We start from the raw sequence: 17,595 nt of genomic DNA, 5'->3' as shown, positions 1-17,595 counted from the left end.
GTGCATTTAATGTTGTCCCAGAGATCTCTGAGACATTTCTTTTCATGTTTTATGCTTTTAAAAAAAATTTTGGCTGCACTGCACAGCTTGTGGGATCTTAGTTCCCAAACCAGGCCCTCAGCAATGAAAGTGTGGCATCCTAACCACTCAACTGCCAGGGAATTCCCTCTTTTGTCTTTACCCTGTTCCATGGCAGGGATTTCAACCATTCTGCCTCCAGGTCATTTATCCGTTCTTTTGCTTCAGTTATTCTGCTATTGATTCCTTCTAGTGTATTTTTCATTTCAGTTATTGCTCATCTCTGTTTGTTCTTTAGTTCTTCTAGGTCTTTGTTAAAATTTTCTTGTATCTTCTCGATCCGCCTCCATTTTTTTTCTGAGATCTTGGATCATCTTGACTATCATCACTCTGAATTCTTTTTCATGTAGATTGCTTATCTTCTCTTCACTTAGTTGTTTTTGTAGGTTTTTATCTTGCTCCTTCGTCTGCAACATATTTGTCATCTCATTTTGTCAAACTTACTGTGTTTGTGGTCTCCCTTCCACAGGCTGCAGAATTGTACTTCCTCTGGTGTCTGCCCCCTTGATGGGTGAGGTTGGTCCAGAGGCTTGTGCCATTTTTCCCTTGATAGGGGGTTTGATTGGTGTTATAGTGATCAGAGCCTGCCCTAGAAATTGATCAGGGCCTCCCCTTTGCTCTGTGGTTGTCACTGACCTGTCAGGGGTGGGGTCTGCTCCCTAGCTGTTGGGGTAGAGGCCCAAAGATCTATTTCTTAGCTGTGATTCTGATCTGCAATGTGAGATATGTGGGATTGGAGCACTCCCACTGGGAGAGAAGCCACTGTGTATTTCTCCTCTGAAGCTGTTTACCTGTGAATATGCTCTGTTGTATCCCCTTCTGCCCATTGTGAGGGCTCACAAAGTATATTGTTGGCACTGCTCTCAGTCCCACCTTAACTGTGGGTATGCCGGCGATCAGCCCTGTTGACTCTCACGTGTTGTTTTCACCCGGCCACCGGCGCAGGTCCACTGAGGTCAGGTCCCAGGACTGCAGTAGTTGTACACCTGTACCCACTGTGGGAGCTAAAGAGGCAGCGCAAACTCTGGTCTGGCCCAACCCCCATGAGTACATGCCCAAAGAGCCCACAGCTGCTAAAGCCAGACCCATTGCGGCTGCAAGAGCACTTGTCCTTTCGGATGTTTCACAGGCGCTGAATTAGGGAAGGCATCAGTGGAGGTGTAACTCCACAGTTTGTGCAGCTGCAAGGAGAAATTTCAGCTCTTCTTCCTTAGTCACACAGCCCCTGGGGATCAGCTGTGGTTTCAGCCCCTCCTCTGGGCAGATTTCCTAGTGGGGGTAGTTATCCACATCCTCCTGGGACAGCAGAGCAGGTCCTGACACCCACTGGTGAATTTCCTAGTAGTGAGAGCTATTCGTGCCCTCCTGGGACAGCAAGGTAGGTCCTGTGGCCCGCTGGCAGAATTCCTAGTTTCGAGAGCTGTCCACACCCTTACAGGTCAGCAGGGGCGGGTTCTGTGACCTGCTCGCAGAATTCCTAGTTTTGGGAGCTGTCCACGCCCTCCTGGGTCAGTAGGGGTGGGGCCTGGTGTCTGCCTGTGGGTCTGGAAGAGGCAGCCAGTGCCCACCTCTGGAGCCCAAGATGGTGGTGGCTTCTCGCACCTGCCCCCAGAACTCCTGTAGGTGGTGTCCTGTTGCCTGGGAGCACTCACAGGGATAGAAGTTCTTATGGTGTTCCCTCTCCTCTTCTCATGCGCCTCCCAATAATGGTTCCTTGCCTCTCTGGTGGGCCCAGGCTTCTTCCTAGTACACCCGCAGTTGCTGTGGCCCAACCTCTTCAGGCTCTTTCTGCACCTAACCCTGGTCCTCTCTCTGGGCCTGAGCTTAGGAGTCTGAGCTTTAGTACCTGACCCTCAACCTCACTAACAGAGGAGTATCTCAGGTTTGAGAGTGCAGGGTGGGGGTGCTGACCCTCTGTGCAGGTTAGTCTCCATTTTGCCTTTCACAAACCAGTTGCTGCTTCCCCTTTTAGGCTCCAAAACTCCCCCTCTGTCTTAATTTCTCCACTTGCGAGAAACCTTCCCACGGTGCAGGAAACTTTCCTCCTTCACAGCTCCCTCCCCAGGGTGCAGCCCTGTCCTGATTCCTTCTTTTTCTTTTTCCTTTTGTCCTACCCAGTTACGTGGAGGTTTTCTTGTCTTTTCGGACATCTGAGGTCTTCTGTCGGCATTCAGTAGCTGTTCTGTGTGAATCATTCTGCTTGTAGATCTATTTTCAATGTTTCTGTGGAGGGAGGTGAACTCTACTTCCTATCCCTCGGCCATTGTGATTGAGCAGTGACTTTCTAATACCTTAATTCTTTCTACATATATTAGTTGCTTTCTAAGGAAGATACTTCTCTTCTCATTAAATTTTTCATTTATTAATTTATATCGGTGTGAACTGATGGGTTCCTATTTAATTCTATAGGTTATAATCTGCTATCATCATAATTTTGGTGCTCAAATTGACCCAGATTTGGCCACTGGGAGCCCTTCAGCCTGGCTTCTGCATTCTTTTGACATGTCCCCCTCACTTTTGATTATTTCTTACATCAAGATATTACAGACTTGGAAGAAATAGAAAATATATATTGGTCTTTGCCCCTAGACCCTGGCACAGAGCTCCTGAAAACCTTGTAATTTCTTTCTTTTTTTTAAATTGTGAATAATATTTTATTTAGTCATTTTTGTTTACAACTGAAACTATGGGAATTCAAAATTAATATACTTACCCATGAACTTCTTATAGACACCAGAAAATGTTTCAACTTTGTATCGCACATTGTTCTGCTGTGCTTTATCCAAATGAACCTTTATGAGCCAGCTGCCATCCAGTTTCTTGCGGATTCTCTTGCCCACAATCTCACTTGGGAAAACCAAGTCCTCCAGGATCACATCATGCATGGCTGTCAGAGTGCAGCTCCTGGGATACTTGCTTATTTTTTGTATGGCTTTTTCGAGTTGGCTTAGGCAGAATTCTCCTCTGAGTGACAAAGACAACATGTCTCCTGCTGAACTTCTTCTCCAACTCACACAATAGCTGGACCTGGAGTTTCTGGAAAGATTTCAATTGAGGAATGAGAACAAAGGTTATAATAGCTTTCCGACCACCACTAACTTCAATGTCCTTGGCAATTTTGATGTTCAGCTCTCGCAGCTGGGCCTTGAGGTCCAAGTTCATCTCCAGCTCCACGAGGGCCTGGAAGATTCCAGACTTGAACTCCCAGCTTCTCACAATTGGGCTTCATGACCTTCACACTGGAACTGAACATGGCCTTGACCTTGCCAATGAGGCTAACTAACATTTGTTCCTCACCCACCCCCACATTTGGAGGCCTAGGTCTCAGGAGAGCTCGTTAAATCCCAGAGGCAAAGGGGAAGAGGTGGGAATGGCGCCAGTAGAGAAACCGGAAGAACCACAGAGAAACGGTGGAAGCCTAGAGAGTCCCAGGAAGCACCCTTGTATTTTCTTAAGTGATAACAGCACTAGGAGCATCTTTTGTTCTAATATTTGGTCTTTGAACTGGATCATGACACAGAGCTTCTGAAATTCTTATAATTTCCTGGATGATAGGCGTGTCCTTTGTTCTAATGAGGTGATTCTGAGAGAGCTCCTGGATGGACTAACGATGAAGGCTGGTCATTGAAAAGATCAATATATAATCAGAGTGTGGAATTTTCAGCTTTACACCCCCTTTTCTTGAGAAGGGAAAGGACTGAAATAGGGTTTTCCAAAAGTGTCAAAAATTAAGTGTTTTGTATGAGTAGTAAAGGACACACACAGGAGAAAGACTCATAGGAGGCAAAACTGACCGTTTCCCACTCAGAAGGGGAAGAATTGTAGATTTTTCTAACGTAGTGGTATTCCCTAGAAGAGCTGCCACAGTATCACCTGGAAAGTTGTTAGAAATACTCATTCTTGGGAACATGATACACTGAATCAGAAATGGTGAGTGGGGGCTTCCCTGGTGGCGCAGTGGTTGAGAATCCGCCTCCCAATGTGGGGGATACAGGTTCGAGCCCTGGTCCGGAAAGATCCCACATGCCACGGAGCAACTAAGCCTGTGCGCCACACTACTGAGCCTGCGCTCTAGAGCCCGCGTGCCACAACTACTGAAGCCCGTACGCCTAGAGCCCATGCTCCACAAGAGAAGCCACCGCAGTGAGAAGCCCATGCACCGCAATGAAGAGTAGTCCCCGCTCGCCGCAACTAGAGAAAGCCCACGCGCAGCAACGAAGACACAATGCAGCCAAAAATAAATAAATAAATTAAAAAAAAAAAAAGAAGAAATGGTGAGTGGGGCCCAGCAATCTGCTTTAATGAGACCCTCCACATCACTGGGACTGTTGATAAAGTTCGAAAAACATTGCCCTATTTCCCTCTTACGTTCAATACCCATGATAGGATCTCTTTATGAGCAGACTGACCACTTTCTTCAGGGGCAGAGCTAAGAGGTTATCTTGGAGTGAAGGCTACCACAGACATGCTTTGCATATGTGGAGTAGAGAGCAAGGGAAGGACCTGACTAGTTCATCTATTCTCCTCATGCAGTTGTTTCATGAATGGCTGATGATTGCCCATGGTTTCCTCCTGCTGACTTGTTGAACTAGGCAAATGACAAAATGCCACATTGGCTCACAGGTGACCAATCCATGATTAGATTCACACTCAGGCCATTCTAATTATAGATGATTAGCTGATTTATTCATTACTCCACAGCACTTCTCTTTTTTACCACACTACACAGCATTACAAGAATGTTCTGGTCTTCTGGGTGCATTAAGTGAGAGATAATCCCATGTTTATTGTAAGAATTTCCTAGGCATACCTTCTGCCAAGTTTCTAACTCAAAAAACAATTTTTGAAAACCCCTTCCTGAAAAGCAACTTACATAAAATTCAATCTCCTTCAAGTGTTTCTTAATTTGCTGAGATCTCCTACTCCTTTGCTACCTGTCTTATTGGCAACCCAACTTCAGTGAAAATGGAGGTTTATTGGCTCACAAAAGTAAGAATTCCCGTAGTAGAGTGGGTGGTAGCCTCAGGCATGGCTGGGTCCAGAGGCCCAAAGGAATCCTTAGGACTTAGTCCCTCTCTTTCCATCTTTTGGTTCTACTTTCCTCTGTGTTGGCTCCATTCTCAGCAAGCTATTTCCATGTGGTGTACCCCAGCAGCTCTGGTTTCGTAATTCTTACAGCCATCAATCCTAGTAGTTCTACCACGGCACCAGAACTAAGTCCCAGTGGCCTGGCTTGCATCATATGCATATCCCTGAACCAATCACTGTGGCCATATACATAAATTATTCCAACATTCTTCTAAGTAGTTGTACATCCTAGGTTGGTGCCTCCATCACCCAGGAGCAATCATGTGGGTGCCCTGCATGGAAATTCTCCACCCATCCTTGTGGAGCTTCTAGGGATGAGGGGTAATCAGGGCTCAGAAGAGCAGAGCTGTGTCTGAGGATGGGCAGGTTAAAGAAAATGATCTCTGCCAGCAATTTACAGATCAGAAAATCCTGTGTCAGAGAAACAGCTACAAGGAGACATGACATTATAAGAGTTGACAGAGGAAGGCAGAGACTGAAGGAGAAAGATACTGGGGAACATAAAGAGATAATTATAATTAGAGTGAAAGACAAGATTATGAAGGATAGACAGAGAGGGAGACACAGAGACAGCAATGAAGACCAACAAAGCTAGAGAACAGTATGCCCAGATGAATGGAGACACAATAACAGCTCCTCCTTCCACCACCCAGCGCACACACACACACACACACACACACTGCCAGAGAGAAATAAAAATTCAAAGAGTCTGAGAAAGACATGTCTTTTGGGTATGAGGGATTTGGGGTGGTTGATGAGAGAACCATTCATTCAGGGATGGTGGGACAGTTGTTTCTAGGGAGAAAGATTTGAGTCATGGTAAAGCCACAAATCCAGGGCGTGGATAGAACTGTGTATTCATTCATTACCTAAATATTTACTGAAACAACAAAAAGACAACCACAACCCAATTAAAAATTTTTTTCAAAACTTTAATAGATGTTTCTCCTAGAGAAGATACACAAATGACCAACAAGCACATTGAGATGCCCAACATCACTCATCATAAGAGAAATGCAAAAGAAAACACAATGAGACACCACTTCACACTCACTAGGATGGCTAGAATTTTCTTTAAAAGGAAAATAACAAGAGTTGGCAAGGATATAGAAATATTGGAACACTTGTATATTGCTGATGGGCTGTAAAATGGGGTAGCTACTAAGTATTTATAGTGGCATTATTCACAACAGCCAAAAGGTGCAGACAGTCCAAATACCTATCAAGAGTGGATAAACAAAATGTAGCGTATGCATACAATGGACATATACTCTACTATAAAAAGTAATGAAGTACTGACACATGGTTACAACGTGGATGAACCTTGAAAACATCATGTTAAGTGAAAGAAACCAGACACAAAATATTGCATTATTCCACACTAGGTAAATCTATGGAGACAGAATGCAGATTGGTGGCTGCCAGTGGCTGGAGGAGCAGGTACTGGGGAGTGATTACTTTTTGGGTATGGGGTTTTCTTTTAGGACAATAAAGATATTTTAGAAATTGATATATATAATAGTGGTTGCTTAACACTTTGAATGTACTAAATGCCACTGAATATTATGTGGTTAATATAAAAATGGTTATGTGGATTTCACTTATTTGTGCGATGTTATGGTCAGTCAGGTGAGGCCACATGAGAATAGGAGAGGCATAGGAAACAAGGTTTACTGTACTTACAGATCCTAGAGAAGAGGTCACCACCTCATGTCACACAGGGTCAGAGGACAGGCATCAGGTACTGGGCAAGCGGCAGAAGACAGGGGTGAGAAAAGAAATTTTGCCATGGTCTTTCTTGAAGCAGGAAAGGCAAGGTCGGGCAGGGTAATCAGTTCAGGATTGGCTTGTTTGAGTAATTCGGGTGGGCTCTACGTTATAGGAGTGGTCCCCAGATGCCTGGTACCTGGACCTTGGATCTGGAATCCGGACTTGCGATGATTAAGGCATTGGAATATTGCCCTCTGGGGTGCACAGGCCCGAGAGAGGAGGTAAGGCTCTGGATTGGTTGGTTTGCAAATCATAGGCATGCTCCAGGCTGAGTCCTTTGCCATCTCAAAGAATTGGCCAGCCCTGGGAGGGGTAGTCTACCCAAGCCAGAAAGGAATGTTCAAAAATGATGTCAAAATGTCAAAATATACAGAAAGTTAAAATATATAGCCAATAACATACTGAAAGAGAGAGGGAGAGAGAACCAACTGTTCTAGATCCTGGGAACACAGCACTGAACCTAGAGTCCCTGCTCTTTTGGAGCTCACCTCTCGTGGTGGGGGAAACAGAAAACAGAGAGGTAAGATAACCTTGGTAGGGATGAGGACTGAAATAGGAAAGCAGAGTCAGGAGCTAGAGTATACAGTAGTGGGAGGGAAAGCTATTTCAATAAGGTGGTCAAATCAAAGGAGGCCTCCCTGGAAGGAACATGGAGCAAAGACAAACCTGAATGGAGTGAGGGCTCCATCTGCAAGAAGACAATCCAAGGAAAGGTGGCAGCAAGAGCAAAGCACTGCGATGGGAGGGTGCTGGGGTTTTTTTGATATTAGCAGAGCCACCAGGGAGGTCATTGAGAGAGTGAGATGGGCAAGGCCAGACTGTGTGGGCTTATGTAGTCCCCAGGTGGGTGGGGGCATTTTGGAATTGGTCTAAATTGAATGAGAATGCTCTTGGATTGGAAGAATTAACATTGTTAAAATGGCCATGCTACCCAAAACAATCTACAGATTTAACTCAATCCCTATCAAATTACCCATGACATTTTTCACAGAACTAGAGCAAATAATCCTAAAATTTATATGGAACTATAAAAGACCCAGGATTGCCAAAGCAATCCTGAGGAAAAAGAACAAAGCAGGAAGCATAACCCTGCTACACTTCAAACAATACTACAAAACTACAATAATCAAAACAACATGGGGACTTCCTTGGCAGTCCAGTGGTTAAGACTTGGCTTCCAATGCCGAGAGTGTGGGTTTGATCCCTGGTCGGGGAGCAAAGATCCCACGTGCCTCGCAGCCAAAAACCAAAACATAAAACAGAAGCAATACTGTAACAAATTCAATAAAGACTTTAAAAATGGTTCACATATGGGAAAAAAAAATCTTAAAAAATACCCCGAAAAACCCATGGTATAGGAACAAAAACAGACATATGGATCATAGGAACATAATAGAGAGCCCAGAAAGAAACCTGTACACCTACAGTCAATTAAATTTCAACAAAGGAGGCAAGAATATATAATGAGGAAAAGACAGTCTCTTCAGCAAGTGGTGCTGGAAAAGTTGGGCAGCCCCATGTAAATCTGTAATAAAATAACTGAGGACATAAAAAAAAATGTAACCAAAAAAAAAAAAAAAACGTAACCCATGAGCCCCCCCCAACAAACTGGGGGCTAACAAATAAGCCAGAGCTATAAACAGTCCTAAATGCTTTGAGCACCCCCCAACAAACCAGGGGCCTACAAAAAAGCACTGAGTGCTTTGGACACTGATCCATAAAATGTCTTCAGTATAATCAAAATAGTGAGAACACAAGGAAATGTCCTTGTGCTACTTCAGTATAATCAAAATAATGGTGAAACTTTGTGCTGCTTTTGCGCTCAAGGACAAAACACGGCATGTTTTCAAGAAAGCCAATTATTGCTTGTATAATTAATAAAAACATAGGTTGCTGCTTTGGCATTTCTAAAATGTTAAAAAAACAAGTCTTAAAATGTAAACCTAAATAATACTTTAATAAAAACTACCACAACAGGACAGATGGCGCTGTTTTGCCTGAGCGAACGACAGGCCTCTACTGCTGTGCTTCGGCACAATTCATCTTGTGTGATGAGCTTACTTTCGGCCCTGTCATAAGATAAACTACAACATTTGGCGCCCGAACAGGGACTTAAAGGTAAGTAATCGCATAATCGCGAGACAGAAGGAAAAACTGGTCCGCTCAGAGTAAGCGAAACCTTCGACAACAGTAGAGTAACTGTAATAGGGAATTCCCATTCAATAAAATTTCAATACATTAGACTCCTAAAACAGTTATTAAGGAGTTCAGGAGTAAAAGTAAAACCAAAATCTTTTGATAAATTGTTTGCGCTGGTACGTAAACATTGTTACTGGTTTCAATCTACTGGTCATAACCAGTTGAATTTAAAAGTTTAAAAACAGGTTATGCGAGCCTTAAAAAGAGCTCATCAACATGGAAACCCTATATCTGTCCGTATTTGGTCTCTTTGTAAATTAATTTCCCTTGCCCTAAAACCATTACAATCTAAAACTAAAAGTGACAATGGGGCACGCCCTCAGCGTCCGAATTCTGCTCCCGATCATTCTGCTGCTTTTCGTACTCTGTTTCATGAGTCTCCTATAGAGGACCTTCCTCCGCCTCCTCCTCCCCTTGTGTCTGAGACAGGAAAGGATTTTTTGGATTCCAATGATAAAGGGGCTTTTTCTGATGATGATAAAGGTTAAGAACAGACTAACAAACAAAATGAGATGCCACTTTCTCAACAAAATGAAATTTCTGATATACTTTCAAAGTTAAAAAATTTGATGGTTAAATTAAAAAAAAATAAAAACAATGCTACCACTCCTTTATATCAGGAGCCATGTCCTACTATTCCTCCGGCTCCTCCTTTAGAATTAACAGCTTATACTGTTGGAACCTCTCGTCAGTTTCGCTTTCCTCTAAAACCTGAATCTAATAAAATATTGTTAAAAGAATAGATAAATAAAAAAAAACAATATTCTGAACCATTTTTTGCTTTCCCTATTGTTAGACAAGCTATGCCTACTAATAATCAATTTCCAAATGAATATATAAACGTTGAGTATAACCCTCATGATGTAAAAATTTTTAAAATACTAAAAAGAGCCATTAATACATATGGGATACATTCTAATTACGTTCAAGGTCTTTTGTCTAGGTATGCTTCCAAAAACATATTAATTCCTCAAGATTGGGAGGCGCTTACCAAGACTGTTACTTGGTGAAAAGAAGAAGACACCTCCATTGACCTGGGGGCAAATAAAAAAGTTTACAGACACTGCCAGAAATCTTGTCATTTCACAGGGTAAACCTCTCACTAACACCAATCTTTTTGTAGCCATGTTGACAATGCTGTCTGCACAGGTAATAAACATATCAGCCAATGAGATAAATTGTACTAACCATACTTATTGGACTTATATTCCTAACCCTCCTCTTAATATGGGGGGTACCTGATGGGATGCCCCAATTCTTGTATATGTAAATGAGTGTGGATGGTTGCCTGGTCCTTTTAATGATAGAGGCCCTTTAAAGCCAATAATAATAATAATAATAATAATAATAATAATAAATTACATGGTGGGTGTTAATAAATCTCCTATTTATATGGAAAAGGGAGATCATTACCTTAAAATAAATTATCAAGCATGGTTAAATGTTGTCAAAAATAAAAGCAGATATCATGGGTTATACCTTTTAAATGCTTAGTTTTAAAAGTTCTAATTCCACTCTTAATGAAAATGTTTCCACACCTTACTTGCCTCCATGCCAGATGCCTCTTATAGATCGATTATCGGATTGGGTCCATTGGACTCGATGCCAAGGAGAAATGGCTCGGGTTCTTGTTAATACTTCTTAGAAAACCGTCATTGATTAAAGCCCTTTTGGCTCCGCCCAAAAAAAAAGGGGTCTAAAAAATTTACACTGACATAGAGATGATAACACTATTTATAACAATACTATTAATGATACCATAGTATGACACGCAGGAGGGTTTTCTCCTCCTGGTCCTCATTTAAATGGATATCCTATCCAAAAAAATCTATAAAAGCTTATGACAGCTTTAAAAAAGATTAATACTTGGGTAAAACATATGGATAACAAATCTAAAAATTATAGTTTGACTTTTCATAAAAATGTTACTCGATATACTCATAGTTATGTAAAATTACCTTATATATTGTTAAAAGAACCAACTATATAAAATGAGACTCAAGATATTATAATATGTAAAAATTACTCTCTGTATACCTACATTACCTCTAGTATATCTTTTAACAAATCTACTAAAAGTTTGTATATCTTACGAGCTCGGACAGGTCTTTGGCTTCCTGTCAATCTTAGAAGGGAATGATAAAAATCTCTTCCTATGGCTGTTTTACAGTATTTAGCTGATACATTAAAAAAAGGTAAAAGATTTATAAAAATGTTGATTACAGCTGTCATGGGTATTATAGCCATAACAGCTACTGCTACAGTAGCTGGAGTTGCTTTAAAACAATCTATTCAGACCATTAATTATATAACTGATTGAAATAAAAATTCTAAAATACTTTGGTCTTCTCAACGACAAATTGATTCAAAAATACATTCAAAAATAACAGACTTACACCAAGCTATGGTTATGTTGGGGGATCAACTTGTAAATTTACAAAGACAAATAAAGCTACGTTATAACTAGAATCAAAGTGCCTTATGTGTCACTTCGGTTCCATATAATCAGTCTACATTCCCCTGGACAAAAATAAAAAAACATTTATTACATCACAAAAATTTAACAAAAAAAATCGTAAATTTACAAGAAAAAATTCAACAAACTTTTCAAAAAAATTACGACTTAATTCACAAAAAGTATGAACTAAAATTATTCAAAAACTTAATAATCTAAATCCCATGTCTAAATTACATGTTTTATTTGGTTCTACTACAAAATTACTAATACTCATTATAATAATAATCATATATTTAATTATAGTCCAACGACAAATAAAAACTACCCGCCACACAACATTACAACAAACTACTGTGTTTTCCTTAATACTATACAAACTACAAAATAATTCCATGTAGTTTAACACCGGGAGTAATGCTGCCATGTTCTCCTTGATACTACAAAAATTACAAAACAAAAAGGGGGAAATATAATAAAGTAACTGAGGACATAAAAAGAAAATGTAACCCATGAGCCCCCCCCACCAACAAACTGGGGGCTAACAAATAAGCCAGAGCTATAAACAGTCCTAAATGCTTTGAGCACCCCCCAACAAACCGGGGGCCTACAAAAAAACATTAAGTGCTTTGGACACTAATCCATAAAATGTCTTCAGTATAATCAAAATAATAAAAACACAAGGAAATGTCCTTGTGCTACTTCAGTATAATCAAAATAATGGTGAAAACTTTATACTGCTTTTGCACTCAAGGACAAAACACGACATGTTTTCAAAAAAGCCAATTATTACTTGTATAATTAATAAAAACATAGGTTACTGCTTTGACATTTCTAAAATGTTAAAAAAACAAATCTTAAAATGTAAACCTAAATAATACTTTAATAAAAACTACCACAACAAGACAGACGGCGCTGTTTTGCCTGAGCAAACGACAGCTCTCTACTACTGTACTTCGACACAATTCATCTCATGTGATAAGCTTACTTTCGGCCCTGTCATAAAATAAACTACAACATAAATCAATGAAGTTAGAACACACCCTCACACCATACACAAAAATTAACTCCAAATGGCTTAAAGACTTAAATATAAGATGCGACACCATAAAACTCCTAGAATGGAACATAGGTAAAACATTCTCTGTACCAGTGTTTTCTTAAGTCAGTTTCCCCAGGCAATAAAAATAAAAGCAAAAATAAACAAATGGGACCTAATCAAACTTACAAGCTTTTGCACAGCAAAGGAAACCATGAGCAAAATGAAAACACAACCATACACCACACTATGAAGGAGTTTCCCTGGAGCTGGCTGACTTGGAAGCTGGGCAACTTCATGTCTCCTACCCATGGCAGACATTACTAATCAACCACAGACCCCAGTCATCCAGCACCTGGCTCTTAGAATCCTCCTTTATATGCGACCCCAGACAACCTCAGAGCTGACCTCTGCCATCATTTACCTTGACCCTTCACTGAGACAGTGACCTACTGAAGATTGTCTGAGATCTTGTGACACAGTGTTGGACCACACCCGATCAATTCTTTATTGGGAAGGGGATGCAGTCTGTAATCCAACAGACCTGTGACCCTAGAAAGATCTCAAGCTCAAGTCTTAGTTGGCTTGCTGTGAGTTCATAGCTGCCCCTGAAAAAGTCACGGGTATGGCAATTATGCCAGCGCCAACAGACCTGGATAATGTGGGCAGCATGGAGCAAACGGCAATAACGAAGGCGGATGCGCTACATGCGGACACAAGACTGTAGCCTGACCACTGCCCATTTTTGCTGAGCATGATCCAGCACAGCCCGCCGCTTCTTCTCCAGCAGCTCTGCCAGCTTCTGTTTCCACCAGTACATGCTCTGAGGGCCGCGTGCAGCAGCGTCCGGCGCACCAGGGTGCCCCGCCACCAGGCCTGGATCTTTATTGCCTGCAACTCTTTGTCAGAGGGGGGCGCTTCCACTAGGGGGTGGGGCTGCAAGGAAAAAGAAGGGACATTCAGGAAACATTCCCGACCCACCTGAGCCCTGGTGTAGCCAGGAAGGGGTCCTGATCCTTTATCAACAATGGCACCTTCCTCAGAAGTTTGTGAGCACTGGGCAGACCACTGGCTGCAGCCAGAGACCAGACAGGTGTCCCGTCTCTGCCACTCTTGGTTAACAGACACATCAGAGTTGAACTCTGAGTCTCAGGGTCCTCAACTGTAACATGGGGCACACCTTCCCTAGCTGTCACCTGGTTCCTTGGACCTGGTTGGCCAGTCTAGAACAAGAACACCACGATCTATCGGTCAAAGGGTTATTCTGTTTGGCCTGGGCCTGACCACCTACCTGGGAAGCATATCACTTCCCTTCAGACCTCACCCACAGGCTAGAAAAGGGGCATCCTTTGCTCTCCTTTCATGCCTGACTCCAGCTCCAGTGCACGACCTGCTGTCTCCCTCTGTCAGCTCACAGGATTAGAAGTTTGTGACTTCCTTGGTGGCACAGTGGTTAAGAATCCACCTGCTAATGCAGGGGACACGGGTTTGAGCCCTGGTCCGGAAAGATCCAACATGCCATGGAGCAACTAAGCCTGTGTGCGACAACTACTGAGCCTGCACTCTAGAGCCCATGCTCCGCAATGAGAGAAGCAACCACAATGAGAAGCCTGCACACCGCAACGAAGAGTAGCCCCCACTTGCCGCACCTAGGGAAAGCCCACACGCAGCAACAAAGACCCAACTCAGCCAAAAATAAATAAGTAAATTTATTTAAAAAAAAGAATTCTCTAATTTGTTTGAGTGACTACTGTCTAGGTTTCTTTCCAATTTGGATTCCTTTAATTTATTTTCCTTATCTGATTGCCATGGCTAGGACTTCCAATACTCTGTTGAATAAAAGTGGCGAGAGTGGGCATCCTTGTCTTGCTCCTGATCTCAGAGGACACGTTTTGTGTATCCCTTAACTACCTATTGTGGATATAGATGGTTTTACTACTTTTGTCTTTTAACCTTCCTACTAGCTCTGTACGTGGTTGATCTACTACTTTTACTATATGTTTACCTTTACCAATGAGATTTTTCTTTCGTAATTTTCATATTTCTAGTTGTGGCCTTTTCTTTTCCACTTTGAGAAGTTCCTTTTACATTTCTTGTAAAGCCGGTTTAGTGGTGCTGAATTCTTTTTGCTTTTGCTTATCTGTAAAACTCTTTTTCTCTCCTTCAAATCTGAAGGATAGTCTTGCTGGGTACAGCATTCTTGGTGGTAAGATTTTTTTTTTTCTTTCTTTCATCACATTGAATATATTGTGCTACTACTCCCTTCTGTCCTGCAGAGTTTCTGCTGAAAAGTCAGTTGATAGTCTTATGGGAGTTCCCTTGTATGTAACTAGTAGCTTTCTCTTGCTGCTGTTGAGATTCTCTCCTTATATTTAATTTTTGCCATTTTAATTATAATGTGTCTTGGTGTGAACATTTTAGGGTTCATCTTGTTTGGGACTCTCTGTACTTCTTGGACCTGGCTGTCTGTTTCCTTTCACAAGATAGGGGAATTTTCAGCTAGTATTTCTTCAAATAATTCTCTGCCCTTTTCTCTTTCTTCTCCTTCCAGGATCCCTATAACGTGAATGTTGGTATGCTTAATGTTGTCCCAGAGGTCTCTTAAAAATATCCTTGTTTTTTAAAAATTCTTTTTTTTTTTTTTTTTTTTAGTCTCACAAGGATTATTTTCACTAATCTGTTTCCAGTTTTCTGATCCATTCCTCTGTATCATTAATCTACTGTTGATACCTCTAGTGTATTTTTCATTTCAGTTACTGTATTCTTCAGCTCTGTTTGTTTCTTCTTTATATTTTCTAACTCTTTGTTGAAATTCTAACTGTGCCTATCTACATGGTCCGAGGGGGCTGGGTTCCTGGTGCTAACAGGCTAGAGAAAGGATTCCAAAATGACACTTACCAATGCAGGTATTATCGTGGTAGAATTAGCTTCCCAAATTGGCTGCTGCCAGCATCTCCATCCACAAGAAGATCCCTAGTTGCATCCTGCCCCTCCAAGAGGCTCTACAAAATCAGCAAGTGGGTCTGAACCAGGCTCTTTTCAAACTACTGCTTCTGTACCTGGACTTGGAATGTCTGAGATTTTGCATTCACCCTTTTAAGAGTGAAGTTTCTGTTTCCTATAGACCTCTGGCTCTCCCCAAAATAAGCCCCACTGATTTTCAAAGCCAGACGTTCTGGGAGCTCATCTTCCCAGTGCAGGGTCCCTGGTCTGCAGAGCCTAATGTAGGGCTGAGACTCTTTGATCCTTGGGGAGGACCTCTACAGTTGTGATATTTCTTCCATTTGTGAGTCACCTTCCCAGGGGTTTGGGTTCTGACTACACTGCATTTCTAGCCCCCTGCCCATTTTGTTGTGGTTTCCCTTTTATGTCTTTAGTTGTGGAAAATTTTTTCTGCTAGTCTTTAGGTCATTCTCATAGATAGTTTCTCTGTAAGTAGTTGTAATTTTGGTGTGCCTGTGGTAGGAGGTGAGTTCAGGGTCTTCCTATTCTGCTATCTTGGCCTCCACCCACCCCTCAGGTTTTAATATTGATAACTATGTTGTTCCTCTCTAAGATCCATAAGTGGCTCTTTCAAATAATGTGTTGTTCTTTTTTTAAGGCTAAGTGGTCTTCTGTGAAAAATATTAACTTTATTTCTTTAAATTGTCTTCTTAAATCTTCCCTTTAGCTATTGTGTTTCTGCTTGTTGGGTTTAGGGAGGCTTTTTCATGCTGCTGGTTTCCCCTAAAGCTTGATGACTCCTGGTTGCGCACTCATCTTTGTTCTGAGATTCCCTTTAGCCTGTTGATGAATGCTTAGTCCCTGACTCCACAGATTACATGGGCGGTGTGGGATAAACTGTTGGGGTGAGGTGTCAGTGGGTGGTCACCTGGGCAGGAGTCTTCCTGTACAAGAGAGTCACACAGTAGCAGGCCCTGCCTCTCCTTCCCAAGCCAGTCACAGTTCCTCCCTGAAGACAAGCCCTCTCTTGCCAACCGCATGACTCAACTGTAAAGGTGGCTCCTCCTCCTACAGATATATTCTAACTAGTCCCTGTGGTAGCCCACAGACTCTGCTGCCCCCTGCACGAGGTACCTCCTAGCTTGAAGGGACTGCACGGCTCTGCACTTTTGTATGAGACCTTTTTAGAGCTTTGATTCATTTTCTTTCAGTCTTTTCATATCTGCCTCTGTCCTTTAAAGCAGCAGTCCCTAACCTTTTTGGCACCAGGTACCAGTTTCGTGGAAGACAATTTTTCCACAGACGGGGGGGTTGGGGAGGGATGGTTCAGGAGGTAACGCAAGCGATGGGGAGCAGCAGATGAAGCTTCGCTCACTCACCCACTACTGACCTGCTGTGTGGCCCATTTCCTAACAGGCCATGGACCGCTACTGGTCTGCGGCCTGGGGGTTGGGGACCCCTGCTTTAAAGTGTCCATATAATTTCTGTCCACTGAAGATCTCTTCCTATTTTTTTTAAGATACTATTAGAGATTTTTTTTTTTTTTTTGGCGGTACGCGGGCCTCTCACTGTCGTGGCCTCTCCCGTTGCGGAGCACAGGCTCCGGACGCGCAGGCTCAGCGGCCATGGCTCACAGGCCCAGCCGCTCCACGGCATGTGGGATCCTCCCAGACCAGGGCACGATCCCGTGTCCCCTGCATCGGCAGGCGGACTCTCAACCACTGCGCCACCAGGGAAGCCCCTATTAGAGATTTTTAAAAAATGTATTCCTGGACTTCCCTGGTGGCTCAGTAGTTAAGAATCTACCTGCCAATGCAGGGGACACAGGTTTGAGCTCTGGTCCGGGAAGATCCCACATGCTGCGGAGCAACTAAGCCTGTGAGCCACAACTACTGAGCCCGTGTGCCTAGAGCCCGTTCTCTTGCTCTGCAACAAAAGTCACGGCAATGAGAAGCCCGTGCATCGCACCGAAGAGTAGCTCCCGCTTGCTGTAACTAGAGAAAGCCCGGGCACAGCAACAAAA

At 42.5% G+C, this 17,595-nt stretch overlaps 1 pseudogene across 1 annotated transcript; it reads right to left on the bottom strand.

The window, feature by feature from the left end:
• Positions 1–2,762: 2,762 nt before the first annotated feature.
• On the bottom strand, positions 2,763–3,331 carry LOC309828568 (small ribosomal subunit protein eS7-like; annotated as a pseudogene). The gene has a single exon. The product of its transcript is annotated as a small ribosomal subunit protein eS7-like (transcript).
• Between the last annotated feature and the right edge of the window lie 14,264 nt (positions 3,332–17,595).

The sequence above is a fragment of the Grampus griseus genome (assembly GCF_964374135.1).
Source record: "Grampus griseus genome assembly, chromosome: 10".
In the NCBI taxonomy this organism is placed as follows: domain Eukaryota; kingdom Metazoa; phylum Chordata; class Mammalia; order Artiodactyla; family Delphinidae; genus Grampus; species Grampus griseus.
Note: the sequence above shows the minus strand (reverse complement) of the source record. Positions and strands in the feature narration are given on the sequence as shown.